The sequence below is a fragment of the Crocodylus porosus genome, unplaced genomic scaffold (genome assembly GCF_001723895.1).
Source record: "Crocodylus porosus isolate Cpor-Errol unplaced genomic scaffold, CroPor_comp1, whole genome shotgun sequence".
Taxonomy (NCBI): Eukaryota; Metazoa; Chordata; order Crocodylia; family Crocodylidae; genus Crocodylus; species Crocodylus porosus.
The window spans coordinates 109,273,044-109,283,175 of NW_017728947.1; the positions used below are offsets into that span (position 1 = coordinate 109,273,044).

At 43.6% G+C, this 10,132-nt stretch overlaps 1 long non-coding RNA gene across 1 annotated transcript in view; it reads right to left on the reverse strand.

Annotated features, from left to right (window-relative positions):
* Positions 1–10,132, reverse strand: part of LOC109321000 — a 21,264-nt gene that overhangs the window by 10,384 nt on the left and 748 nt on the right. The window contains exon 2 of the long non-coding RNA XR_002103924.1: positions 1,028–1,032. This is a non-coding gene — a long non-coding RNA (uncharacterized LOC109321000). The remainder of the gene's footprint in view (positions 1–1,027; positions 1,033–10,132) is intronic.

Below are 10,132 nucleotides of genomic sequence, written 5' to 3' on the forward strand. Positions count from 1 at the left end.
CTGGCCCCCTAATCACAGCATTGCCCTGGCCCCTGTTGCTTACCTGTGTATATGTTCTGTTCGTCGGTCTAGGCTGGGCTGTACTTGTGAGTGCTGCTTGGTTTAGCAGTCCAAGGCTTCCTCCTCCCTCGTCTTCCCCTTCCCCCGGTGAGCCTAGTTTAAAGCCCACTGGATGAGATCCACCATCTTTTAAGCACTCCCATTTCTGACTCATTCTCAGCTGGCTGATGAAGGCACTAATCCTGCAATTGGAAGTCAGCAGGGCATCAGGCAGGTGAAAGGTCTGTCTGTGCAGGTCTGATTGCAGGATTAAGGCCTAGCCGACTACCCCAGGGGACCACTGAACATGACTATAACCAGTGGTGTGATTTTCACACTAAGCGGCCACTGAGCACTTTTGAAAATCCAATGTAAAAACCTGTCAAATATCCAAATAAACAGATTGAAAAAATAGTGATTCTTTCCGCCTCCTCAGTACCTGCTTTTGCTTTCACTAATCTTAGGCGTTACTTGTAGAAACAGTTCTTCCAAAGCTTTCAGATCCAGTGATTTTGAAGTCGTTGTCCCTTTAAGAATGATGACTTTAAAAACAGAGTGAAAGGGAGATTTCAGGATTTTAATCATGTCTACAAAGTTCAGAAAACATCAGAATCTCCATTCCAGCTCAGCTGTAATAAGCCTTTCTCCATCTGGACTTGGAAAGATCTGACTTAAAAAATACAGCAACTCCCTGATCATTAAGTAGGAATTTTTTCACAATACAGATCTATGAAGTTAAAGCTCTTTCTCATTAAATTACTTCCATCCAATATACCCGCCAGCCACATTAGATTTGTTGTACTTTCAGGGCTCTAATATTACTTTTTGCTATTACTGGGCAGAAATATAAAAATTCTAATAAGCGATCACACGCATTAAAAATCGGCTCTGTGTGGCATTTCCCTTTGAAGTTTCATTGGCTGAGTGCCAGCATCCAGTCCCACATTGATTTACAATCTTTGTATATAAACTCTCCTCATTGTTACACAGTGCCTGCTGACAAAGACGGAAAGTCCAATACCCGGCTGCATCTCCTGCCCTCTTGCATTTCGAATTGCACTATCTCTACAGCACACAGCCAGCTTCTGGGTTTTTAGAGATAATGTTGGTGAGCATTAAATACAAAATGTTACGTTTAAAGCAGCTGCAAAAAAAAAAAAAGTCAAGAAACCTCACTTTCTCACTTTTGCACATACCAGAAAGTACACACAGCACCTGCTTCTCACCACAAGTCACACCAATGCCAACCACTTGCACTTGTGGGGAGAAAAAGGGGGCAGGTGTCAGGTTTCCCCATAGGAAGTTTAGAAGGAAATGGGAATAGTTTTCCTGCGGTTTCTCATATGTTCTGCCGCTCACAAGTTTTCGTGCTCTGTAGTTACGCAGTTTTGAGCTTCTTAGGGGATGGCTATGTCTAGAAGATAAACTTATTGTGCTCCACAGCGACACTTTCAAACGTGCCGTGCTGTTCCACAGGCACTATTTCCTTAACCAAAACCAGCGTAGTCACGTTTGTAGCGTGTTTTGGGTGGGCTAATTAGCATGGGCAGCTGCTAACTCCACAGTGCTAAATAGTCAGCTGATAATGCCATGCAGAGGAAGCTTAAGATGTAACATGAGCAAAGCAATACAGGGTGCTGGAGGGTGCTATCATTGGTTACAGTAAGGCTGCAGACATGGTCTATATATGCCCACGTACATGGCCATGGTGCATTGCATGGTGTTCTGTCGAGGAAGCCCAGCCCCCCCACAAGGGGAAACTGAGGTACAGTTCCCCAGCGGGCACTGCAGTAGGATGCTCAGATCAACTTGATTTGTTCTCTAGTGAAATTATTCATTTTCAGGCATTCGGTTTGTGTGAACTCTGAATATTTTCAGTGGAAAGTCGACAGCTTATGTGAATGATGTTAATTCACTGAAATCCCATTTTCTCCATCAAAAAGCAGCTTTAATGGATTTTTTTTTTTTTACTGTTCCTTATAGGAGTGAGATGAATGCATGCATCCGATAAACTGAGTTGGTCTCTGGACACACACAGGTAGGCACTCAAGCACACACCTAGCATGTACCCTTCCACCCATCCTCCCCAGTTCTTGCATAAACATGTATACAATGTCTCCATTTATCATTTTTGAGGCCCTGACAGTTGATTTAAAATTGTTGCTTGGAATACAAGCTCTTTATTTGGTTTTCTAATCAAATAATTAAAATGTATGAGTTGACACAATAGACTAACAGCTATAACAGTCTCATTGCAATCTATTACGGATGATTCTCCATAGAGCAAATATATAATCACAATCCCAGACTATAATAATTATGTAATATTTCCTTGATGGGAGCAATTGCAATCTATTGTGCACAGAAGTAATTAGAGCTTAGTTTGTTCCATCATTTCTGAGTGGGTGGTGTATGTGTGTAGAAAAACTCTGCAAGCTTAAAAATTCAGGAGAATTGTTGGGTTCTGAAAAATGATCAAGCATACCCAGAAGTCTGGGGTTTTTACAAGAAAGCAATTCATCTTTTTCTTTTTCAAAATAGCCAAATGCTTCATCAATAAATGGTAAAACCTTGAATGGCAAAACAAATGTTTTCTTAAAAATTGTGTGTATGAGATATCTATCTATCTGCACATAAGTGAGCACTATTTGCATATACATATATATTAAACCAATACACATTTTTGTTCCTGAGTTAAGACTTTAAATATGAGTTTTCCTCAAGGCACATTCATTTTTGGTTTTGTTTATTGTGGAGTTATACAGGGGTCTGTAATGGAAGTGTTGTGAAGACTTTTCCTCTAATGGTAGTGCAATAATTGCTTGAAAAGGATATATTAACAGTAATGCTGGAAGCAAAAATGATGAGGGAGAATGAAAAGCAGACTGTTAAAACACAGTCTAATTTATTATTTTTTTATTCCAAAGTAGTTGGTCTGGAAATATCGAGACTTATTAACATTTTTTTCTAGAGATGATAAAAGTCACCTTCTTCTCAGATATTCGAGCCATTTATTAAGGACCAACAGAAACCTGAGATGGGATATGTGCTGCTTCAACTATTTTACTACCCACCAGAGAATGTTTTTAAAGGGATTTCCTGTAGAGGAATAGGAGCTGTTTGGGGAATATACTGAAGCTTGAAAAAAACAACCTGTAGAGTTTCAGTTCCTGCCATGATCTTTGTATGTCTTTCATCATTGTTTGAGAGACTGGTAAAGGATCAAGGAAGTGAGGTGAAGAGGAGAAAAGATTAGAAAGATGCAGATGTTTATTCTGGAGGGATGGCATTGGTTTTTATACATAATAAGCTAATTGTTCCTTTTCTGGCTGTATTTGATCAATAAGTCATGTCCCAATTATTGGTTATGCTACATGTCAAAGTATAGCTCAGAAGGTTGGCTTTGATATGGTTTTTCTGGCTTTATCTTTCCACTGCTATAAGTGCTGTTATTTTATTCCTGTCTTAGAGCTATTGCAACAAAGATCTGGTTTCCTTAGTTTTCACCAGAGAAAAGGAGGTCAGGACTAGAATACCCATTGAGAATATCTTCCTGACTTGCCTATAGTTGGGATTCCAGCTTGGCAACTTGGACTCTGTAGGCTCACAAAAGGATACAGTTGGCTTCTAGTTGACCAAACCTGGCATTTCTGTTTGTGATTCATTCTTTATTTTCCTTCTGTCTAATCTCCCCAACCCAACTCCGCTCCCTAGCACACATTGTAGACTAGTATTCAGTTAATCTCGGTGGAGTATTGATTCAGTGGGGACAGGATTTAGAGGGAATTCTTAATCGTGCTAATGAGATGAAATTATCCTTGGAAATAGAAGGGAATCCCAGACCAAGACTCTTCTTAAAGGTGTTGCCCTTGAGAGCTGCCAGCTGGAGTCCCATAGCAAATCCCCATTTCTTGGGGTTGTAACATATCAATAAAACATTCTTCAGGTGAAACAACATGAGCGAGCTGAAGGATTTGGGACAGAAATTATTTGGACCTACAGGTGGAAGATCTCAGTTAAGCTGCTGTCCACCATTTTGAACAGTCAATGAACGCTTAGGACTGAACGGAAGTTGACTACATAATAGCAGCCCCATCACCAGAGGTGGTGCAGTGGTGCATTTGCACCCTGCTTTATTCCCAGTTCACCCAAACTTTAAAGCGTGGGAGGGGCAGCAGCAATTCTATTCAGGCAGTGCCAAGAGAGTCAGTAGACTTCATTGCTTACCATCATCACCCAGATTCCTGCTAATCTCTCTCTACTCCACAGTGTTAAGGACCTTGTCTCCTTTTTAATAGTCTTGAGGTTCCACTGTTCAAACTACCCTTTCGTTTGCAACGTTGCTGTCTGTTAGTAATGCCTCTCTTCTATTTCACAGCCCTGCAGAGCGTTTTAGGAAAGAGAGGATGAGGCCTCTGAAGATTAGGCCCTGTCCCTGCTCTGTGCATCCACAATTGGAAAATCTTTTCTTCTTCATTCTGCCTTTCAAAAACAAAGCGTGTATTATATTCTGGGGCATATGGTATGTGAGAAAACATGGTCCCTTGTATAGTTGCTCGGAAGTAACTTAAACTGGCTTTGATGGAAATGAGCTGTATTTCATTTATTTTCACTATCCATTTTGCTTCCTCAGCTATTTTGTAAGGGAAGGCCAGTGACTCAGCTACTCCATCAGCTGAATTCCTCAGAGACATATTCAAAGTTAGTTTTCATGCTCTTGGCTCAGGAATTCCAAGGAAAGGAAGGAGGCCCCAACAGTTTCACTGCACTCTTAGGACAATGTTTCTCATGTGCAGAGGTGAAAAAAATCTCATCAATCAGGTGAATCTAAAGAGAACTTAAGTAAAAGAATTTCCACTAGCTTCCATGGGAGTTGGGACCATGCAAGGCATGGGCTCTTGTGTAAATTAATTCATATGAATAATGGTGGGTGGTACAGTGTCTTTACAAGATCATCCTTCACAGCATGGTTTTAATGCTAAGAAAAGGCCTTGTAGACTTTGATAACAATATTGATTATAAACTTTTAGTTGCTGACCAAAAATCCCATTGTGTTGAGTATGGTATGAGGGAAAGTGTTTTAGAAACAGAAATAAGAAAAGAAGGCTTAGAGATGTGTTAAAAGCTGTTAAAAGTGCTGCTTAGCACATTGATACTATGGATTTGGATCCAATTTCCACTTTTCAGGTTATAATTAAATAATTTTCTTTATGCTATAGCTGTGGAGGGTTTCTGGAATGATTCCCTGACAGGTACAAAATACAAAGTGATTTTTTTAAAAGAATGTTGCAGACAGGATTGTTTTATTTATAATGATTTTGCTGTCCAGATACAAAAAGAAAAGAGTTTTTTGGTAAGTAATGTTATGCAGTCATTTTGGTGTTGACTTAAGGTAGGTCAATATGACACGCAATTGTTGAACCTTTGGATCATGGTGTATGCGTAAGGCGTCTAGTGAGGTGCCCGATGAATCTGCTTGTGGCTGAGCAGCCCAATTGGAGAGAAAACAGAGCTTGTTACAAGTTTCACAGTTCCATTTGTTGTCAGAGTTGGAGTCTGAGTTTACAGCACTCTGCTTTCTTCTTTCTCACTTTGCTTTCATCCTCTGGATCAAAGCAGCTTCATGCTGTGTTGCACCCAGTGCCAGATGATCCCTCCATATCAGATGGGATTCTGCATGCCCCTCCTAGCTTTCTACATTGATGTTGATATATGAATTATACTTCATATAATTTTTGCAGATGTCATGGTACTGCCATTTGAGAGTCATCTCAAATCTCGCTGTATAAAATATTCTTGGGAATACAGGAAAACAGTCTCCTCCCATTCTTCTGACATGGCCAAGCCATTGCAATGTCCTCTTCTTGATAGTGGTTTTTAAATGTGTCAGTCCTGTGTGCTTCAGCCAGGGTGACACACAGTCATGGGCGAACTGGGAAGCTGCCCCAAAATGGTAATTTAAAAATAATTATCATTATCTCTGGGGAAGGGGCCTGATACTAAAAGTTTGTCTGGGGCCTCCAGGAGTCTAGGCATGGTGCTGGCTCCAGCACCTCTGTGTTTGGTATTTTGTCTTCCCATTTTATTTTCAAGATCTTATGCAGGCATCTCATGTGGAAGCTGTTCAATCTCTTGATGTGTCTAGCTTGTGTAGTCCATGTTTCTGAACTATAAAGCAGGAATAGGAGCACGCAACACTTACATTCACATCTTAACTTTAGTTGATAGTTTGCAGTTATTCCATGCCCACTGCTGTAATAGCCTGAAATTCCTATCTGCTTTTTTGATTCTATTAGTCAGTTCAACCTAAAGGTCAAGTTTCCTGCTGATCGTAGAACCCAAGTAACAAAAGTTGTCAACAATGCCAAGAAATTTACTCTCCAGAGTGATGTCAGGTATTGGTTCTTCCACCTCTTGGTACGTGATCACAGTCTTCTTGAGATTTATCATCAACCCAAAGCTCTTGCGTGACTCGATGCTGTTTCAACTCATTTCAAGGTCGAAAGAGCAAAATCAAAATGAAACAAAGGCCATCAAAATAGCCTCGAAACACAACAAGGCTAGTCGAAACATTTCAAAAGTCAAAATGTTTTGACCATAGCGCTGGGGATGGGAAGTCAGTCCAGCTGGGCTGACTTCTTATCCCCGGTGCAAGATCTGGCAGGGGGAGGGGTTACAGCCCAGCTGGGTTGCCACTCCATCCCCAGCGCTAGATTGCATGGTTGCTTCCCTGCCCCCTCCCCCCGCGATCTAACACAGGGGATGGAGAGGCAGCCCAGCTGGACTGCTTTCCCCCACACAATCTAGCACATGGGGATGGTGAGGCAGCCCAGGTGGGCTGCTTCCCTGTCCCTGGCCTGAACTGAGAAGTCAGCCCAGCTGGGCTGCTGCTCCATCCCTGCGAAACTGGTCTGGCGAAACTGTCGAAACAGGGTCAAAACAGCCTCATTGTTTTGATGAAGGAAAACAGCAAGGCTGTTTTGACTTGAAATTTTTTTCGATACAAAACACTGTTTTCTCCAGACCTTGAAATTGAAGTAGGAACGGAAGAGTGCCATTTCGCACAGCCCAGTATATATATATGTGTGTGTGTGGTGTGTGTGCATACACACACACCACACACACACACTGATGCTACCATCACTGGCACTGTAACATTATTTGCTGAAGATAATTGACATTCCAATCTCCTTTGCTTCTGAAAATGTCAAGTTGAAAATTGTTTCTTATGTGATCCTTACTCTATTTATTAGTGTAGGCCAAGTGCAAACGTATCATCAGCCAACAGGGGATAGCTTCTAGGAAAAAAAAGTTGATGGCTAAATGGTCCCTGCCTGTAGTGGTCTCTCAACTTGAATGGTCTTGTGCATTCTCCTACCTGTTCATTCTGTACAGTTAATAAAATAATGCTATGGGTTTCATTGGCTAATGGTGAGATGGCAACTTTCACCCAGGAGCCAAAATCTTTTGTGTTTTTTAAAAAAGCTTACACACCGTTTCTCCATCTCACAGGGAAATCTTTGGTGGAAATGTTTAATGATTTGGGTTCTCAGTGGGTGAAAGGGAAGTTCCAAGTAATAATTTAAATTTAAAATTTTGTTTCAGTGCCAAGTAATCAAAACCAATTTTAAGTGAATCAATTAGGAAGCATTAAAAAGGCAGCTATTTCCTGCTTGAAGGTGGCAAGCTCTGTGTCTCTTGTTATGATGTCTCTGGAGAAATGAATAACAGACTATAATTTTTTTCTTTTTGTGAAAATGCTAGCAATATCTTAACTGCCTGCCAGTCTAATGAGTATGGAATGAATGTCTTGCTCTTTTCTGTCGGCTTCAGTACTGTGTGCATCAAAGTCAAATTAATATATTTATCTTCAGTTGCTTATTGTCAGTTAAAAATATTATTTTGCCTCATTATCATCTTTGGGATCAGGTCTAGAAGTGGTTGAAAAAATTGCAAAAAAAAGTTTTTTATTGGAATCTGCTGATTAGGACATATCCTGACATTTCAATAAAGTTTGACTAGAACTCAGGCCTAAGTCAGAAATATGCTTGTTCTCCTATCAACTCTGTAGCAGGGGGCCTACCAGGGCTGATCTCTGTGTGGCCCACCCACCTGTTCTTGGGCTAACACCTTCTCGCCAGCCACACCTTGGTCTTAAATGATTAATTAATAGGTGTAATTAGGTGGGAGGCTGCCCATTTTCTGCTCTGCTGCTAGGGGGCGCTATCTGCAGCCCCTTTCCTCCCCTTACAGCGCAGCCCAAGCCTCGCAGATGGCATCTTGATGTTCTCACATGCACCAGTCCCTCACAACGGGGCCCAGAATCCTACTGTAGGACCCCACCTGGGTTCCTCCCTTCAGGCAGACTCTGCTGCCATCATACTGGTCCACACATCTCCCTGTCACCAGTTCCCCTTCAGGTGTGGTCCCCTCACTGGGACCTTCAGTTCACACTAGCCCTGGCTCACCTCCAGGGCAGTCGGGACCCCAGGCCCCTGGCTCTTGGGCGTCCCTCTTGATGGGCCTCCTTGCCCTTCTGACCCTCCTGGTCCTGGCCCCTGCCTGGGCCAGTCAGGGGAAGCTCTGGCAGACCTCCCTGTATGACCTGTACTCTTTTCCTGAGGTGCCCCTCTCTGGGTCCTCTACCACAGACATGGGAGGTAGGGTTACCTCACACTACGATTGGTGCCTCAGGGTCTCACAGGGGACATTCACTCCCCACCTTGGGCAGGAGGTCATGGTGCTACTACCGGTGTTACACTCAAACCAAACTTTGCCTCCCCACATTGGAGGACTTACTGAGGTCAGGACTCAGCTCTCTCTCTCTGGCTGAGCCCCCTCTCCCTTCACAGGGCTCTACACTCTGCGCCCCTCACACTGGGGGCTTCACATGCTCATAACACCCCCTTTACTTGGGGTTTCGGGGCTTCCCTCAACAGGTGGGCTCAGGTGGCTGTAGCCATGCTTGGCCCCAACTCTCCTTCTCGGGGTCTCAAACCCCCGCAGGGCTCAAGCAGCCTTGGCCACACCTGGCCTCTAACTCTCCTCCTTGGGGCTCACACCCCCACAACTACCTCTGATGTATGTGATCCACCCTAAGGTGAGGGCTAGGGGTTAAGGCACCCCGACCCGCCTTTCACCAGGGTGATCACTGGCCTGGCATTTCCTGGGGGCTCCCACACCATTAAGAGCCCCACCAGGCCACCCACTCCCGGCAGGGTGTAGTTTCCGGTCATACCCAGGACCAAGAACCTCGTACTATCCCCTACAGCTCCTCCCTTACCTCCAGATGAAACTTGGCAACCCTTAGGCTAGGCAATATTGTTGCCTCTCCTCCAGCAGCCAAACGGCTTTGTTTAAATAGGCAGCCCTCAGCCTAAAATGGCTGCTGTCATTAGGCACCTGGAGGCTGCCAGCTTCAGGGCCTTAAAGTGGCAGGCACACGTAGTGCCCTGCCACAAACTCAAAAGTATCTCAGAATCGGGAACTCAGATTATCAAGGGTGGACTGCTCTTCTGAGTTGACCTTTTCCATCGTGAACAGAAAGTTTCTTCGTTGCACCCTCACGGTCTTCATCAGAGATGGACAGAGAAAGAGAATTTTGTTTTGTGTAGGATATTGATATTTTGATTTCAATTTGTAGCTGCCTGGCCCTGGTGCAGCTCCCCATCAGCTGGAAGCTGGGGGCCCATTCTGCAACCAGGGAGTTGGGGGCTGGAAGAAAAGGAAACAGCATGGGTGTAGCTCCCAGCAGCCTGTACCTGGTGCAGTCTCAGGAAAAGCAAAAAACCCCTTACTGCTGACATATTGCTGAAGCCACCCAGCTGGCATCAGACTGGAGCTAGCTTGTTCCAACTCAGGTCATTGACTGCTGGCTCACAAGGTTTTCACATGGAATGGCTGGTGGGCTTTTTAACTGCCTTCTGGGTTTGGGGCCTCAAAGGTGCCTTTAGATTATATTTTTAACCTTTCCTCCAAAACTGTGAGTGGACTTCATAGATTTCATAGACATTAGGGCTGGAAGGGACCTCAGGAGATCATCGAGTCCAGCCCCCTGCCCAAAGGGCAGGAAGTCAGCTGGGGTCATAGGATC